At 41.1% G+C, this 20,121-nt stretch overlaps 1 protein-coding gene across 1 annotated transcript in view; it reads left to right on the top strand.

Moving 5' to 3' along the window:
* Window positions 1-20,121, top strand: part of DCC (DCC netrin 1 receptor) — a 978,992-nt gene that overhangs the window by 635,350 nt on the left and 323,521 nt on the right.

The raw sequence follows: 20,121 nt of genomic DNA on the forward strand, positions 1-20,121 counted from the left end.
TGATTTTCAAGAGTCAGGGAAGGGAATTTTTTGGGGTCTGAACTTTTGTTCTGTCTCCCAAGCTCATGAAATGGTCTTTCTATCTTCTAATCTTCGTTTCCAAATTGTAAGTACAGAGTAGAAAAACAATATAGGCCTTTTATGTGGTTTGGTTGAGTTTACATTGTTTAACTTGCTGAATGTTTAAAAATTGTATCTCTAATTTGAATAAGTTGTATTATTCATTTTTTCTTTTAAGATTGATCCTGTATTATTGTCATCTTGATGAGCAGCGAAATTATTTGATGTCTTATTTTCTTTCTGTTTTTTAATAAAGCTTCTTTTTAGACTGTTTGAGTTTTTTCTCTCTGGGTTGGGAACTAAGGAACAAAGGGGAGGGAATCACCTTTGTGTTAGAATCTAAACGGAGGGTAAGGCCTGCAGCACCAGGGGAAATATCCTCCAACAGAGAGAAAAACCAAAAGTTTCCTGATTGGTCCTCTGGTCAGGTGTTTGGTTCCCTTTGTTAACCCTTTACAGGTAAAAGAAACATTAACCCTTAGCTATCTATTTATGACAGGCCTGTAGAAATAATAAATACACTCGCAGTTACTTATGCTGAACTGAACACATATAACAGTTACATTTTCTGCTTAATGCTGTTGATATTTGGCTGTGAAATTTATTTGGAAGTCCTCTGGCCACTTGAAACAAATCTTTTGTTTATTTCTGCTTTTATGGTGAAAGGCACCTATTGTTCAATGAGTCAAAGATTGTTGACTAGATTAACTGGCCAGCATTTCCTAAGATAATATTTGCCAGTGATTGAATTTCATACAATCAACAAACTACAGTATATTCTTCCCAACAATTTTTATTGTTGACCAATTGATTGTGACAGCTGTCACCTGAGCTATGAAGCCAATGCTGCAGGATTGAGGATGTAAGTAATAGTCCTTCTTTTGAAATTGGTGAGCTGATCATTGGTGTTTTTGTTCATTGATTTTGTTTCCAGGGTGGTGTCAGTTAATTACTAAGATCTGGTCATTGCATAGAAGTAAGTAATCGTTATGATCATATTTCCAATTGGTTTTTTTTTTCACTCTGCAAATATGAACAACAATTTGCCTGGCTGTAGAAGAGAAGTAAAATATATAATATAATATATAAATACCTCAAACAAAACATTGTAAAGATTCTAACATTCCCAACTGTATCACTTTAGTGTTCTGATAATTGATGACTCAAACAGGAACTCCTCACAACTGTGTCCAAAAAAGGTTTGGATGTGTAAATAAAAACATTTAAGAAAGTATTGCATTTAAGGAAAATAAACAAATGTAGATGTTAATAACTATAGATGCCATCTTTCTAAAAAGAATAATAGCAGACTAGTTTTTGGACAGAATTGCGGTCAGGTGAAAATGGTAAAGAATCACAGAAAACTCACTTAATTCTAATGGTGAACAAAGAACTTTATTACAACAAAGAAAATCATATTACCCATAAGGGTGCTCTCTCTCCCCCACTCCTATGCTGTAGTGCTACTGCTTAGATCCTTGTCCCAGCCCTCTCCTTGTGTCTCACGGCAGATTTAAATAAATAATACATATGTCCTCATGATTGCAGTGATTGTGCACAGTGTTGTTCCACCTGTATAGCAGAAAATTAGCAACTGTGATTCATGTAATAATATCTTTCTTAATTTGTTCGTCCACTAACTACATTTTATTTAGCTTTTCAAAATAAACATGATCACCCAGGGTTAATTTGAATTTACAGAGTCTTGTAATATTATATTGCATTGCTAGATTTTCTAAATAATATAGAAAAAATCTTTTTCATGCACATATAGTTGTAAAAGAGATATGCATACTTAGTATTTCATTGACAAAATTACATTGCATTGATTACATATGTTATTCCTGAGGGCATTCTGCACCAAAAATTAAAAATTCTGTTCACAATATTTTAAAATTCTGCAAAAATCTACAAGTTTTATTTGTCAATAAGTAAATACCGAGGCTCCAGCATGGCAGTGTGGAGCACAGGCCACCGACTGCACGAAGGTTGGAGATCACCCTGCAACACCACCTCCGCTCCCCCAGGACATGGAGACAATGGTAAGACTGCACCCAACCCTGACACAGCACAAGGCTTGGGCCTTCCCCCAAAACACCCTGGGGCCCTGCGCCTCTGTGCCACACACACCAGGTGTGGGCACGCAGACTCAACCAGGCAGGATCTACATGGAAGGAGCCCAGTGTGAGATGATCCAGGTGTGGGGTAAGAGTATTCTGTATGGGACAATCTGGATGCAGGCAGCTCAGTAGGGGGTCTAGGAGTGGGAGATCTGGATGCACATAGGCTCAATGGAGAGATTCCAGGGACAGAGGTAATGGGGCTCAGCAGAAGAATCTGGATGACGGGGAGTGGGGCTTGGTGAGGTGGGGGTCTGGGTGCAGCTAATTGGAAGTCAGTGGCATGGGGTTCTGGATATGGGGGCTCAGGAAGGTGCAGAGGTGGGACTCATCAGGGTGGGGGTTTGAGTTTCGGGAGCTCAGTGAGGGGTGGTCTGGGTGCAGGGTTTTGGGTCTGGAGGCAGGGGTCTAGATGGGGTTTCAGATGCAGGAGTTGAGGTTCAGTGGGGTGGGGTTTAGGTATGGAGGACTAGGGGGATTCTGGGTGCATGGAGTAAGGCTTGGCAGGGATGTCTGGACATGGGAGGTCAGGGTGCATGGGGAGCTGGGCAGATGGGGGAGCAGCTCCCCTACAGTAACCCCTCCCTCAGGAACTGAGGAGCGATGGGGCAGGAAGCAAGAGAGGATGCTGAGCTTCCTGTACCTGTGGGAGGTTTCTGGGGTGGGTTTAACACAGCCCCAGCCACTCCTTCCAGAGGAAGAGGAAGTCCCGCCCTCTCCTGCCTCCAGCCCAGCCAGGACTGATCCCAGCTCTGGGTAGGAGCCATTGGCTGGGGTGTCCCCAGCTCCACAGTGTTTTACCTGTCTGCCAGCTGCTCTGGGTGCCTGAAACATTGTACCTGCACTGTTAGGGAGTGGTGTGTTACTGCTCTTGCAACTTCCCTGTCAGAAAGTCATTTTTCTGCCAGGAAGCAAAGAAATCTGTGAGAAACATGAATTCTGCACATGTGCAGTGATGCGGATTTCTCCCAGGAGTCAATGAGGGAGTTGAAAGCCCAGGGCCTGTCCTCCATGTGAGCTGAGGCTGCAAGAACAGAGTAAGGCAGCAGGCCAGAGCATCAGTCCAGAGTCTTTGTTTAATCCTGAGCACTTGACACCATCAGCTCAGGATTAAACAAAGACTCTGAATGGCTAGCCAACTACAAAAGCAGTTTCACCTCCCTTGGTTTTCACACCTCAACTGCTAGAAGAGGGTCTCATCCTCCCTGACTGAACTAACCTCATTATCTCTAGACTGATTCTTGCCTACATATTTATACTTGCCTTTGGAAATTTCCACCACATGTGTCTGACGAAGTGGGTATTCTCCCACGAAAGCTCATGCTCCAATACTTCTGTTAGTCTATAAGATGCCACAGGACTCTTTGTTGCTTTTTACAGATCCAGACTAACATGGTTACCCCTCTGATACTTACAAGAGATCTTTTGCATAAAGCATGTTTGTTACATTATATTCACATTCGAAGCATACTTTCATAAAACATATGGAGTGCAGCGTCACAGTATGATTTTCCTTGCAATTCATTCCCCCGTCTACTGACTGCTGACTCTGACATAATTGCGATGTCTGACAAAACTGAAGTCCCTGTTTACCACAGATCTTCAGCATGTCCTCACACCCACACTAATTTAAGGAGACTATGAGCTTCCTTAGAGCTGACTACTTAGCTGTAACTAAAGTAACAATCGATGCCTAGCACTGAAACGGTCATTGGGTGGAAGTCTGTCCTCCCCAAGAGAAACCAAAATAACTTGGCTTTGTGCAAGTCACCAAATGGGGACTGGTGGGGATGGAATTCAACCTCACCATGATCAACAAACCCCTGGGCACATTGTACTGTCTTTATGAGTATCAGAGGGGTAGCCGTGTTAGTCTGGATCTGTAAAAGCAGCAGAGAATCCTGTGGCACCTTATAGACTAACAGACGTTTTGGAACGTGAGCTTTCGTGGGTGAATACCCACTTCGTCAGACGCAGGTAGTGGAAATTTCCAGGGGCAGGTATATATATGCTAGCAAGCAAGCTAGAGATACTGAGCGTTAGTTCCGTAGGGATGGGTGAGGCCTGTTCTAGCAGATGAGGTTGTGAAAACCAAGGGAGGAGAAACTGTTCTGTTAATTGGCAAACCATTCACAGTCTTTGTTGAGTCCAGAGCTGTATAGTGTCAAATTGAAATGAACTGATAGCTCAGCAGTTTCTCTTTGAGTCTGGTCTTGAAGGTTTTTTTGCTGCAGGATAGCCACCTTAAGGTCTGTTATAGTGTGGCCAGGGAGGTTGAAGTGCTCTCCTACAGGTTTTGTATTTGCCATTCCTGATATCTGATTGTGTCCATTTATCCTTTTCCGTAGTGATTTTGATTCATGTTTGGCCGTTTACATAGCAGAGGGGCATTGCTGGATATGATGGCGTTATTTACATTGGTGGATGAGTGTTGAATGAACCAGTGATGGTTGGCTGATTTGGTTAGGTTCCTATTGATGTGGTGTCGCTGGGGTGTTGTGATTGTGGGATGTTTGCATCTCTGAGGTTTGTTTGCGATGGATGTTCCTGAGCTATGAGTTTACTTGTTACGGTGTTGCATATGTTGCTGGTGTAGAATCGTTCAGGTTGGCAGTTGTCTGTTGGGCATAGGGATTGGTCCTTGCTCACCAAGATCCGTGAAAGTGTGGGATCATTGTCCAGGATGGGTTGTAGATCCCTGATGATGCGTTGGAGGGGTTTTAGCTGGGGGCTGTAAGTGATGGCCAGTGGAGTCCTGTCTTTATGAGTGCGTTATTCAGGTCTCTGGGTTGGAACAGTGATTACTGCTAGTCCATGCTCCCAGCATAGCTCTATTTTTAGCCTAACTCCAGTTGCTCCCTGGCAGCTAACTTTTCAGCATCGTTGCAGAGTCATACACAGCAACACGCCAATAGGGTGCAGTGCCTCCACAACCCTGAGAGGGCAAATCTGGTGTCTCTTCATAGGTACCCTCCCAGCACTAGCAGAATTTCTCTGCATGTAATCCCAGTAAGATCTGTGCTAAAGAGTGAGAGCAATGCACAGATTGCTCTCTGCAGAGGCATCCTGTTTACTAGTTTTAGAGCACAGCCACTTAGCAGATAACTAGCATCCTTCCTCCACTCTATCAAAACTTAGCAATTAAACTATTAGTCTTATGTGCTTTTCTGTTTCCTGTGTTTTAGAAAAAGAAGCTGGAGGAAAGGAGAAAGCAATGAATGGTTTAATTTTGGTCTGGTTATTATAGCACAGGGTAGATCTATCAAAAATCTCTTACTGCTTCCTTTTCCTCTTTTTTTTTCTTTAAAGAGCTTTGGGTCTGATCCTGAGAGGTGCTGCGTGAATTCCTCAGTCTTTCCATTCTCTAGTACCTTCAGGCATTATTAGCACAGGCCCATAAATAATTTACACTTCCACCCCGATATAGTGCTGTCCTCAGAAGCCAAAATATCTTACCGCGTTATAGGTGAAACCGCATTATATCGAACTTGCTTTGATCCATGGGAGTGCGCAGCCGCGCCCCCTCGGAGCACTGCTTTACCGCATTATATCCGAATTCATGTTATATTGGGTTGCATTATATTGGGGTAGAGGTGTATTTATTACAGGTCCCCTAATGTCACACAGGAGGCATAGTAAAAATTAGCACTGCACCACTTAGTTCTAAGGACATCGTTATGGACCCAAGAAATAATGCATTTCCGTGCAAGTGCAAAAGTAGGTGAAGTTTGTGTGGCAATCAAAACCAATCTTTTATCCATTACTTTACTTTAGCATCATCGCCACAGGGTAACATTTTAAAAGAAGGGTTTGCTGCTATTTACTCATGCTGTGGCATATACTCAACCTAAACGGAGCAGCGTATTGCATATTTGCACTCACATTAGGCAAGTGTAAACATGTGCATGCACTTTGCCCTTTGAATATATGAGGCACAATTCATAGGCTGGGTGAATATTTCTCCTTTAAAATGTAAGGGCCAAATGCTACCTTTTACCCCACTGAAAATAAATGGGAGTTTTACATCCAGAGAAGAGTAATACTTCAGCTAATCATAACTAGTGATCCTCTAGGGCTAATCTAATATACTTATGAGACCCTAAATCATTAGAATTTCCCTGTCTGCTTTCTTTCTAGCCATTGGAATCCAGGCTGAAATTTATCTGCAGTAGCTTAAAAGTGAGACTGTGTTGTCTAATGACTTAACCAAAAACTGGGAGTCATCATTGGTTCTCATTTCTTACTCTTGTTGATTTACTGTGCACACTGAACATATCTCTTAACTGATGTGTGAAATTCACCTGCCTCATATAAGTAGTGGCCTACTGATATATTCAGTGTGCTTTGTGATCTCTGACTGAATGGGATTGCATGAGAACGATAATACAGCTCGTTCCGTCTTAGGATCACAGCATGCATTGTTAAATAATGAAGTCATATTAGTACAACTGCAATTTTAAAGTCAAATTAGACTATAAATTCTTTGTGTCAGGCATGATAATGTAGATGGATGTAGAACTAAAGCTATCCTCTAACTTTCTGAGTTGCCTGGAGTTTGGGGATTTAAAGACACATTTCATATTTAAAATAAACAGGAATTCTGTAAAACTAAGTCACAAGCAATTCTTTGAAATATACATAAGTTCTAAAATATGAAAGGGCAGGTTAAAACTGATAGCTGATAATATATATGTTAACACTTTTTTTAATGGAAAGATGCCTCACTTTCTAGATACCTAATGGCTTTTCCTGCAACTTGCATTTCCCCCCCCCACCCATATCTATTACAATTGGGCCTTCCTTAAGTTCAGTCAAATTAGTTTTGAAAATTTTGAGTACTTGTCCAAATACAGTAGTACATAAAAGCCTTCTGAATGTATAATGATTCTTGTGCAGTGATAAGAGGTAATCATGTGTTTTAATGTTCCTGGAGCTAACGCTCCCCTTAGGTAGCATTTCCTTTAAACATGAAGGCCTCAGAAATAAGAATGGATTGTTGTTCTTATGTCATGCCTGAAATATCACATTTCTGCATCAGGATGTTGGATGTGTTTAGAATATCAGCCGTAGAGTTGATTGTAAAATGGGATGATTTTTTTCGTAAACCTTTATGTGATCGATTTATTGTTTCTGTTGCTGAAAAACTTTGAATTTCAGAACTTTTCAGCCACTACTGAGCAGTATTGTAGGGGTGAGGGTAGCATGCTGTAGATGTCTTTACTCTGGAGAAGTTCTATTTATAAATTTAAAACATTTAGAATAAATATTTTGGATGGGTTTCATTTCACTCCATTTACACCCTGATAAAATTCAAATCCACTACTAATTAGGTAACATTGAAAGTCATCCTCTTCCATTCAAACATATTATGACCTCAGAAAAGTTACTCTCTCTTTAGCCACCAGAAAAATTAATATAATAAATCTTTTCAGGGATGATGGGCCACCACACATGAGTGTGGTGACACGTTATATTTGTAAGAAGCTTTGAGATCCTTGGATGAATGTCATTAAATATGTGTCCATTATTATTACTTAAATATCAACAGAACTATGCTGATTAATATTAACTGATGAACTGCCCCTGAATGTGGATATTCAGAATAACTTGCAACAAAATTTTTTTAAAAGTCAGAGCTGTAGAGCTGTTTAATTGCACTGTTTAATTGCAGTGTAGATGTTTGGGTGCAGAGTGGAGCTTGGGCTCTAGGACCCTGAAGGGTGGGACAGTCTCAAACCCAAGTGCCTTCACCACAGTTAAACTGCCCCTTAGCTGAAACCCTGCAAGCCTGAGTCAGCTGGCACGGGGCAGCTGTGCGTGTCCAACTGTGGTGTAGACATACCCTAAATGGCCTGATTTTCAGAAGCTAAGTGCTCAGCAGTTTTGGAAAATCTGACCCCATTATGTTTTTTTGGAGGGGAGGGGGTGTGTATTTTATTAGTAATAAAGACATATAGAATTTTGCCATTGATCTAGAAAAATCATAAATAAATTGCAATAGGCATAATTGTCCCTAATTATGAGTGATTGCCTCATGTATCTCTGTGTGAAGTTTGAGTATGTTGTATCTTGAACTTTATGTGTTTTGTTAACAAGTAATTTTAACATCTGCAGTTATATGCCATTTCCTGCCACTGGTCAGTAACTTTTTCGAACAGTAACATTCTTTCACAGCAGAAGTATTGTTGTTATTTTTTTAAAATATTTAACACATCATTACTTCACAAACTCCAGAAATTAATATTTTTCTATTCAAAGTGACAGTAAATGAGATGGCGGTTGATGCATGTCCACGATTTATGATTACTTAATGAGTTTTTATTATCTTAATTAATCATTGCTAGTAGTTATTCCTTTCATTTGCCTACTTAATGGGTTTTAAGTACAAGAGCCGTTCTCACCAATGAGCCCTTTTTATGCTTTTCAGCTTTACTGTCAATTTCCCCTCCAGAATACATTAAAATTGAGATTAGCCAGGTTGGCATGGTAACAAATTAATGTGCTAGCCAACTGACCATACTTCATTCCAAAATGGGAGTTTTAATCTGAAGGTAGATATTGCATCCACTCTCAGTTTGAGCAGTGCAGAAACAATTGGGAGAGAAAGTGCTATATGGAGAAGAAATAGACATGCACTGAATAAATTTGTTTCCAACAACCTGTATCTTAAACTGCATTCCAGAATTAAATGATACATAATAGCAGAGAGACGAAGTAAATGTTATAAGCAAAGGAGTGGGAAGATGTTTGAAATGAAGATTGTGAAAAAACATGAAATGCAGAAGAGACAGAGATAGAGAAAGGCTGTTCCACATGGCAAGACAGGAGAGAAGGTGGCTCTTACATAGGGATATTGTGGAAATGGATTGGTGCTTGTACAGTAGAAAAGTAAAGTCCAGGAGCGACTGCTGACTGTCCATTGGATAGGTTTAAACACGGAGGATTCTTTTTAATTGCATCCTGAAATGAGTGTGAAACTAGTGGAGCTGTCTGAAGGAGGGAGGTGATATGTCTGTGCTTTAGCTCTGTGGAAATGTGGACAAGTGGTTTATTTTATTTGTTGCTCCTACAGCACTTTCACTGCTCGCAGCAATTACCGTTTGGCTAGATGGATGCAACTCATCCATCTGGATCAGGACCTCACTATAGTTCCCAAATCGCAATATTTTCTTCATAGGGCTACACCTGAAGTCCATTTGAAAAATTTCAGCTACTGCAGAATATGGTTGGTTGCTTTCTTGCTCACTGCTGCTTCCCACAGAGAATATGTTGCTCTGTGTTCATGGAAGACAGGTGAGATTCCAGAGAACTGGAAAAGGGCAAATATAGTGCCAATCTATAAAAAGGGGCATAAGGACAACCCAGAGAATTGCAGACCAGTCAATTTAATTTCAGTACCCAGAAAGATAATGGAGCAAATAATTAAGCAATCAGTTTGCAGACACCTAGAAGATAATAAGGTGATAATTAACAGCATGGATTTGTCAAGAACAAATCATGTCAAACCAACCAAATAGCTTTCTTTGACAGGGTAACAAGCCTTGAGGATGGGGGACGCAGTAGACGTGATCTGTCTTGACTTTAATAAAGCTTTTGATACTGTCTCACATGATGTTCTCATAAACAAACTAGGGAAATACAACCTAGATGGAGCTACCATAAGGTGGGTGCATGATTGGTTAGAAAATTGTTCCCAGAGAGTAGTTATCAGTGGTTCACATAGACTCATAGACTTTAAGGTCACAATACAGGCCACAGAATCTCTCCCACCCACTCCTGTATCAAACCTGTGTCTGAGGCATTAAAGTCATCAAATCATGGTTTAAATACTTTAAAGTGCAAAGAATCTTCTAGCAAGTGACCCCTGCTCCACGCTGCAGAGGAAGGTGAAAAAACCCCAGGGCTTCTGCCAATCTGCAAGTTGGAAAGACATATTGAGTGGGGTACCACAGGGATCAGTTTGGGGTCCAGTTCTGTTCAATATCTTAATCAGTGATTTAGATAATGGAATAGTAAGTAAATTTATAAAGTTTGCAGATGATGCCAAGTTGGGAGGGGTTGCAAGTGCTTTGGAGGATAGGATTAAAATTCAAAATGGTCTGGACAAACTGGAGAAATTCTCTGAAGTAAATAGGATGAAATTCAATAAGGACAAATGCAAAGTACTCCACTAAGGAGGCAACGATCACTTGTACACATACCAAATGGGAAATGACTGCCTAGGATGGAGTACTGTGAAAAGGAATCTGAGGGTCATAGTGGATCACAAGCTAAATATAAGTCAACAATGTAACACTGTTGCAAAACAAGCAAACATCATTCTACTCCCTGCTGATTATGCCTCAGCTGGAGTATTGTGACTAGATCTGGGTGCTGCATTTCAGGAATGATGTGGACAAATTAGAGAAAGTCCAGAGAAGAGCAACAAAAATTATTAAAGGTCTAGAAAACATGACCTATGAGGGAAGACTGAAAAAAATGTGTGTGTTTAGTCTGAAGAAGAGAAGACTGACAGGAGACATGGTCACAGTTTTCAAGTGTATAAAATATTGTTCTAAGTAGGACGAAGAAAAAGTGTTCTCTTTAACCTTCGAGGATAGAACCAGAAGCAATGGGCTTAAGTTGTAGCAAGGGCAGTTTAAATTGGACATTAGGAAAAACTTCCTAATTGTCATGGTGGTTAAGCACCAGAATAAATTTCCTAGGGAGGTTGTGGAATCTCCATCATTGGAAATTTTTAAGAGCAGTTTAGACAAACACCTGTCAGTGATGGTCTAGATTATACTTAGTCCTGCCTTGAGTGCGGGGTACTGGACTAGAAGACCTCTTGAGGTCTTTACTCATTGGCTGCTTGTTTTGTTCTGTGTAAATAAACTTGCTGGTTTTAATGGACAGCGGTGTAAGTTCCTTATTTGAACAATGGTGTTTCACCTTGTGGGACTCCATGGCAGCAACATTGGTTTAGCCTAATAGGGACTGAGGATGGCATTTATATGAAGGAATCTTAGCTTCACAAATTGTTTTGTCACTTAACTTTGATTCGACAGATCCCGAGTCTGTTGATTTTCCAGGCAGTCAGTAAAGCTTATATACAGTAGTTCTACTAAACTTTTGAGAAAGGAGTAGTTTAGGAAGAATGTCTTCTAGGGGGTGCTATCTACAGTTTTATCAGCCCCAAACATTCAAAAACCATGAGTGCAGCCCTCCAAACTCATGAGAGTGGCTTAAAATACAAGCTATATTTTTAGAAGATATTAAATATTGGATCATTTTTATTTCCTTTTTGGATTTTGAGTCTTAGGGTGCACTTGTTTCATATTTTCAAGCTATCCTCTACAATCCTGAGGTTTGAGGGCCAGAAACGTACTTTAAAAGAAAACAAATGAAAGCTGAGATTTTCATGCATTAGCATGATTATGGCAGATGGGGCTTTAAGGAAAAAAAAATGTGAGACTCTGGATGTACTCATGGAAATTAGCAACATTGTATTTATAACAGCTGATAGGATGTTGGGATGAAGGGAATTCTTTGTTTTGTAAAAGTTGTTATTGTTGGTTTGCATGCAGTTGGAACACTGGATGGGACATTGAATAAACTATCTATCTATCTATCTATCTATCTATTTATCTATCTAATTAATAATTTGATCGTGCAAACATGTATGCGCATGTTTAAGTTTACTCATGTGAGCAGTCCCATTGAAGTCAAGAGAATTATTCATGTATGTAATTTTATGCATAAACCAAAGTGTTTGCAGGCTCAGGGCCTATATGAGACATAACACAGCAATTGAAGAAAAACTGATAGCCATGCGTGGCAATGGGCATATAGATTATGTGATTGGAGGGAATGAAGTTTATATTCAGTAGAACTCAACTGTACATAACATCTGGCTTTTGACTGTGTGCCGTGATGGTTTAGGTTTGAAGGAGCTTTGTCCTTGGGGAGAGTTTGCAAATAATTTATTTTTAAGTTTGAAAACACAGGTCCAGATGTGTTAAAGGAACACCTTATATAGGACATCGAAAAATAATTTCCACACATGTTGATGAGCTGGAACTAGTAGAGACCATAGAAAAAGAAGTTAAGACAATCAAGAAACAACATAGCTGAAGTCCCATAATATTTGACCAGGATATTTATTTTACTAGAAACCTTCAGTAGTGCCAGAGGAGCTCTGTTTATACAAAGCTAATTGGTGTGTGGCAGTGCTCTTCCCCCTCCCCCCTTTTAGTTTATTTGTGCTTGTGAGGGACTACTAGCTTGGGGCTAGAACCACATATAGCATGGGCAGATGTTATTTATGCTCTCCCCACTCACCTCCACCAGTGCATCCAAATTCTGACCTGCCAACACACCTTCTGTTCTACACCTGAGCCTGCTTCCTGAACAGAGTCAACTAATGGAGATTTGCAAAACGGTCATGATAAAAAGGCTTTCTTTTCTTAGACGGAGGCAGAAATTCTCATAAAAGAAAATGCCAGATATGTACAATGATACCATCCACTGCCAGATGTAAAAAACTGTATGCAGCCAAGACTTAATGAAAAGGACACATCCCAATGTCCTTACTGAGGATCAGGTCTTGCTCCAGAGATCCATTCTTACGGGGTATCTGCATGGGGATCAACTATTTTCATGGAACTGTCCCCACCTTGTCCTGCCCCCATCAATCCATATGGATGGGTAGGAGGGGTGGGGAATGGAGCATCCTCCCCTCTGGTGACTTATTCTGTTCAGAGGCTGCCAGGTAGTTGGAGCAAGCTCCAGCGACCCCCAGGGCCAAAGCTGAAATACAGAATCTGTCTACACAATCCTGTCCCTCCAGTGAATTCCTGAAATCCATGAGAGATCTTTCAGCCAGTTGGAAAATGTCAGACAGTTGGAAATTTTGATTAAAAAAGGGGGTGGTTGGAAAAGGAAATCAGTAAATTTTTGAGTGAATTTTCCCCCTCTATTTTGGATCAAGCTCTAGTAATTCATGTAGTATCCACTCATTTATTTACTGTTGCATGCAAATGAACTGTCTTTTTTAGGGCATCCGTTAGAGTTGAGTTTTCAGGAGATATTTTAGTGAAAAGGTGATGATGATTGGGCAAACAGGGATTGGGAGGTATTTACGCTCAGAGAGGAGGAGGAGAGAAAGCGACAAAAAGGGTTATCATTGTCAGAGCCAAGACAAGAGGGAGGAATGAAAGAGAAGAGATAGTTGTAGATGTAGGTGAAGGTAGATTGGTATAGAGCTGGAAATCAAAGACAAGAAGAATGAATCACTGGGATCCAGCAAAGGCAGGAGATGACTAGAGTGTGGGCAAGAGATTCTGTCAGAAGAACATCCTTCCTCACTAGCCCACCATGAAGTTATTCTGTTGATTGCTTAATATCTGTATTATCAGTACCCAAGTGAGATCAGGGCCTCATTGTTCTAGGACCTGAACAAACACATAGCAGAGACAGTTTCTGCCCTGAAGATCTTAACACATAAGTAAACAAGAAAGATAGAGTGTGAGGAGAAACAGAGACACAGAGAGCTGAAGTTAGTTTGCCCAAGGTCACACTCACAGAACAGATCTATTTCAGAGCTGGGAATAGGACCACATCTCCTAAGTCCCAGTCTAGTGCTTTACCACTAGCCTGTGAGTCAAGGTTCTAGGAAAAGATTCAGCTTATTCAAGAAGGGAGTCCTCAAGTAAAGATGTCATTCCTCCCAGGTACACAGGATCAGCTCCATGCATGCTTTGGTACAGGAAAATGAGCTTCAAGGGAGGGAAAAAAACAAAAATCTTACTTTTCATTTTTTAAAATAAATATTGCGAACCCAGAGGAAAATTAAAATGAATCTTTGCAATTTTCCATGATTTTTAAAAAAATCTTCTATATCTTTATCTGCTAATCATGCTGATCTATGCCAAGCTGTGTGGTGATGATATGTATAAATGTTTGCTAGGATGTTGCATGAGATCACCAGACTTATTTTCACTTAACATTTTACTAGCATTTGCATCCAGGTCTCTCAGTGAAAGGCTAATTAATTAACCTGTGTCATCTCCCCCTGCCTCCCCATTACACAGATAATACCTTTATGAATGTACCTTCTTGGAAGAATTGTACATCCCCCTTGCATTCATTTCACATCTCTTACTGTATGCAACATGTCAACTCTTCTTAGCATTTAATAACACTATTTCAAAGGAGGAGAGATGCTGCTCTTATGATCTAATGAGTAATACTTTTCCCTGTGTATATTTTTACTTTTAAGAATCTTGTGTTTGTGCCTTGGCCTTGAGATAAATATAAATATCAAGTTAGTTGTGTTATTGTTTCATCTATTTTGTTTTTTTTGTTTTGTAAGAAAGCAACAATTCTACATTCAATTTTGGCTGTCCTAGATTTGACGGGGTTTTGCATATAGAGCCCCTCTTGAATAGGACAGGATGAGTGCAGAAAATGCAATAGAGATTCCAGTGCCAATCACATTGTCTGGCTATACCAAAAGAAGGACAGGAGACACTTGATATGGTTTTAATCAGGCCATAACTTTATTATTAGATGTCTGGGACTACCAGGGAGATAAAAGTGTACAGTGCAGGTAACCCTCTGTTCATTCAATAACTACCCAGGGGGCTACTGCTAGCCACCCCCCGCCCCTTTTTCTATCCAGGTCCCCCAGTCAATCCATTGCTAGAACCTTACAATCCATTCCCCTTTGTAGAAGGGTTAAGGTACACTATAAGAAAGGGTGGTTGGCTTCCTGCCATACCATTTATAGGAGCTCCAACAACCCATCATTCCATTCCATACACCTCCTTTTTAAGTCCTTACTAAGCCTATTGTCTGGTCACTGTATACCTTCCCTATAAAGTGCCTCCACTGAACATCCGCCACAAGGAGGTGCCAGCAATTAGCCCGGCTGCCTCTTCCCTGAACACAGTCGGGTTCCCAGACATCTCCTAATGCCCTATTTTATATCTGACAAAAATGTATCTGCACTCAAGTCTGACAGGTGAACCTCGTCTACCTGGGGGTGGCCTCAGAGCTCCCCACCAGACCCTGCATTAAAGCACGTATGACCACACCATTTTAACTCCTAGGAAAAGTTCAAGAATCAGCTCCAAGTCACTCTTCACTCTGAGCATTAATTCCACCCCTTCACACATTCCCAAATTGTTTTCCACAAGAGGCACCACAATTATATCTGGGGATCGCTGACTAGCCCCCATAGTGTTCAGCAGTGGTGTTGACTGGTCTCCTAACATGGCCCTCTTTCCATGCCACCTCAGGAAAGTTTCCCTGCTGAACCCCAGCTGCGAACCCTTAGGCAACTTGGACCCCTGCCTGTTCTCCCAAAAAAGATCTGCATGGCTGGTCTTCCAACATCTGGAATGAGATTACAACAAATTAATGCTGATTTCCCACCTAGGGGTCTTGCATACATTCTGTATGCTTCTGAATGCCAGTACCCTTTTGCCTGAATTGCCTCTGCCTTCATACCCAGTTGTTCTGCTGCTGTTGCTGCCATGGTTCTGAATGAACAGGAACCAAATTACTGGGCTGGCAGCCCCAACCTCATCAGTCCCTGTCTCAACACTATAATAAATGGATATTTTGTGAGGGAACTCTTGCCACTGTGCATAAAGAAGGGCCCATCCCCTTCCCCAGTTAAATTGCCATGTCGGCCCTCAAAACCTCCATGGGGCAGACCCCAGGATCACCACCCTCCCATAGGATAACAGATTCACCCTGGCCTCATTGATCCATCTTCAACTTTTGCAAGTTTAGTAGCACTGCTTGCCATTGCCAGTGTACATCAAGCAGTTTCAGTGCCCTTCCCATGGAGTCCCTATAGGACCCAGGTACGAGCTCACTGATCCTGAAAGCACCAAAAAAAAATGCTATCAAGAATGCTGCCCTGAACAAGGCTGCCTCTGGTCCACTACAATACATGGTGCCAAGGATCTGCACAAGATCCCTGAGCATGTTAACAGTGATGCGATGATGTGAATCCTCCCTGGGGTCATTGGTATGCAACCACCCCACCAGAAACCTTCAAAGCAAGCCCATTTAATACCCTACCAGGTCCATCCTCATCTCCCTGATATAAAGCCTCAGAGGAACAAATAGTGACAGACCCTGCATCTCACCAAGGTGCCCCATCATCAATACTTATTGTCACGGGCCCACCTGTACCACATGTCCCCTCAGCCTCCACCCAGTGCAGATCCAAATCACCCCTGCAATCAGCAACCTCCATCTGCTGTTGATCCAACCCACTCCTGCCATCAGTGCCCCCTTTCAACCCTGCCAGTCCCAGGAGATGAGTCAGTGTGGCCATGCTGGTCCATTCCCCGCTTTTTGCAGCACCTTCTGACCTTGCTCTCCCCTCCACACCCATAGAGCACTGTTCCCTTTCCCTCAGCCAGCCAGACAACATCTTCCCAGCTTAAAGGTGTGGCACAATCAAATGCATAGGGTAAATCAGAGAAAATGTTGCCCTTCATTTTTATAAAATAGTTTGGTGACATACACTGGTGCTGCCTGTGCCCTATTCATAAGAACTTCCTGTGTAAAAGCTGCTTTGTGCACCTAACTCTGAGACACCTCCCATTTCCTATAGGACTTTTGTCCTGCAGGGATGGATCCTACAACCAGAATTTTCAGAGAAGCTCGGTACCCACAACTGAGGCCAGAGTTTCAAAAGAGTTCAGCCAGATTAATAATCTGGCCTGTTTATTTAGGTGCCTAAATGGGAATTGAGCTCTCTTGACAATGTGTCCCTATGTGCATCTGTTGCCGTGATCTCCACTGAATCTTGTGTAGTCATTTATGCCTGTGCAAAGTAACTCAGAACTGTAGCGTTTTACACTCACTTTACATAGGAGTAAATGATTAATCAAGATGCCAAGACAATAGAGAAATATCCATTGTTTACAGAGTGAGAACAAATGGGACAAATTCATCCCTTGTCAGACACAAGTGAATTGATCCAGGATATTCATATGAAACTTTCAAGGATTTTAGGATGCTACTTATTGAGATAAATGGCGAGGTAACAGGTTATTTCTGTATTGTAAGCATAAATATGTATGTGCTATTCACTGCTAACAACTATAAAAGTGAAACAGTTTTTACTGGAGTTAGCAGAAAATCTACATTTCAAGTACTACAGTATTTACTGAAAGCAATAAGGAGTGGGTAGACCCACCTGCTCCCAACCTTGATACATTTCCCCTCAGCCCTTTCATTACCCTGCACAAAGTTGGGGTTGATCTTACAAAAATCTATCAACTTAATGTAAAAGCAGCAAAGAATCCTGTGGCACGTTATAGACAACAGACGTTTTGGAGCATGAGCTTTCGTAGGTGAATACCCACTTCGTCAGATGCATGTAGTGGAAATTTCCACGGGCAGGTATATATATGCAAGCAAGCTGGAGAGAAAGAGGTTAGTTCAATCAGGGAGGATGAGGCCCTGTTCTAGCAGTTGAGGTGTGAAAACCAAGGGAGGAGAAACTGGTTTTGTAGTTGGCAAGCCATTCACAGTCTCTTTGTTATAATCCTGAAGCCCGATGGTGTTCAAATTGCCAGCGAACTGAAGCCTCAGCAGTCTCCCTTTGAAGTCGTGCGTCCTGAAGTTTTTTTGCTGCCCCCACGATGGCCACCGTAAGCCGTTCGGCCTATAGCTGGTGGCCAGAAGCGTTAGGTTCTCCACCTACAGGCTTTTGTGCTATACTGCCATCCTAATCTGGATTTGTGTTCATTTACGCCGGTTCCGATAATAGCCGCACACAAAATCAGATATGGTGTAGGAATGGCCCCCAATAACAAAAACCTGTAGGAGAACACTTCAACCTCTCTGGCCACAGCATATAGCCAGACCTTAACGGTTGCCACTCCTGCCAGCAAAAAAACTTTCAGCGACCAGACTTCAAAGGAAACTGCTGAGCTTCAGCTTCAGCTGCAAAGTGACACCATCGGCCTCAGGAACTTAAACAAAGACTGCTGAAATGGCCTTGCCAACGTACAAAACCAGCTTTCTCACTCCCTTCCGTTTTCACACCTCAACTGCCCCTAAGAACAGCGCCGCGCCTCATCCTCCCTGAATTGAACAAACCTCTTTTCTCTCCAGCTTGCTTGCCATAATACTCATACCTTGGTGCACGTTGAAATTTCCACTACATGCATCTGACGAAGTGGGTATTCACCCACGAAAGCTCATGCTCCAAAACGTCTGTTAGTCTATAAGGTGCCACAGGATTCTTTGCTGCTTTTACAGATCCAGACTAACACAGCTAACCCTCTGATACCTGTCAACTAAATAACACTTCTATCGTGTCATTCAACTAAAAACTTTGCAAAGATTCTTGGTGCTTCCATAATGCCCTTATGCAGTCTAGCATTCATTAATAGGCCTGATTAAGGCATGTGGCATTGGTGTTGATATACAAATCAGACCAAAAGTCAGAATCTCTCTTACTATTGCAAATCAGTTGCTGTTCCATTGCAACAAATGGAGTTTCACTGCTGGAAGAAGTGAGTGGAAAATTTAATTTTTTGTTCTGCATTTGTACAGCTCCTAGCACAAATCAGCCCTGTACAGGACTGGGACTTCCAGGAAATATAACTACCACAAAACAAATAAAATAATAATTGATCATAAATATGTCCCAGGTGTCAAGAGCTGTCAAGACTATGGCCTTTCTTTTCCACCAGATAGGTGCATGAGGAATATCATAGAGAAATTCCCTGGGTCTCACAATTTTTTCACTGAGGACAATTATCCTTCAAGCATTACTACTTTTTAATGGACATCACCATACTGAGTATTGTATTTAACAGAAAGGAGTATTTCTGCTCATGAAAATAGTCAAAAGATGTGGCCATATTTTGCACATCTCGTTTACAGTAAGAGTTCTAGAATTTGAGGACAAAGACATGAAAATAAGTTCATTAGTTGATCTAATATTCAATGCAAATTTTTGTGTTTTTTTGCATTTTGATGAACACATCAATCCGTCCTTTATATGCCGTTTAGATAACACAGTTCATGAACTGTTAATGAGCACAGTGTAAGTTAATGTTTATAACACTGTTCACAGCACGCACCAAAAACTAAAAAGAGGTTGCAGACAGCCATAGAGATTATTGCTTCATGGCCGATAAAGCTGAATAGTTAAGAAAAAAAGTAATTTCTTTAGGTGCACTTTCAGTGGGAAATTTCTGTTTTTAAATGATGCATTTTATTTTTTAAGTGGCTTATGTCTGGCTTCTGGTCTACTTATTTTGTACAACACTATGATGAACCAGTTTTTTTTTATTAAAGTTTATCAGACATATCAAAGGTGCTTATCTGGTGCTCTGTGGGCATTTGATATTATTTAAAACAACAACACAACAAACCCAAAACCAATAATAAACACCCAGAAGAAAACTCCACCCCCAGCATTTCTCACCAGGGGGACTTCCCCAGTAAGCTTGCATCCTCCATAAACAATCTCTCCTTTTGGGCACTTGACCAGAAAAGTGGACCATTCGAAAAGTTATAAGAATATGCTGATATTCTGTGAATGGCTGTGTTCCTCCATGACAACAGACAAGGAAGTTGTGATCGTGGTAACAGCAATGGGCCTGTGAGATTAAGCATCGGACTTCACATTAGGTCACAAAGGAAGAAAGATGATTATGGATGTTGGTTATGGAGTTCGCATGCTAAGACAATATGTAGCTGGAACTGCAACCTATAAGACAAACATTTAGTGATTGACACACACAAATGCTTTTGTAAATTTCACAACCTGAACCTTGAGCTAGCCATTTACTCATTTAACTGTTTATATACCTGGTGTGTTTGACTTTTTTTTTTTTTTTAACTCAAAACCAGATGCTCAGATCATCAGGAGGAGGGAGAAAACTTGTTCACCTTAGCCTCTAATGATAGAACAAGA

The sequence above is a fragment of the Chelonoidis abingdonii genome, chromosome 6, assembly GCF_003597395.2.
Source record: "Chelonoidis abingdonii isolate Lonesome George chromosome 6, CheloAbing_2.0, whole genome shotgun sequence".
In the NCBI taxonomy this organism is placed as follows: Eukaryota; Metazoa; Chordata; order Testudines; family Testudinidae; genus Chelonoidis; species Chelonoidis abingdonii.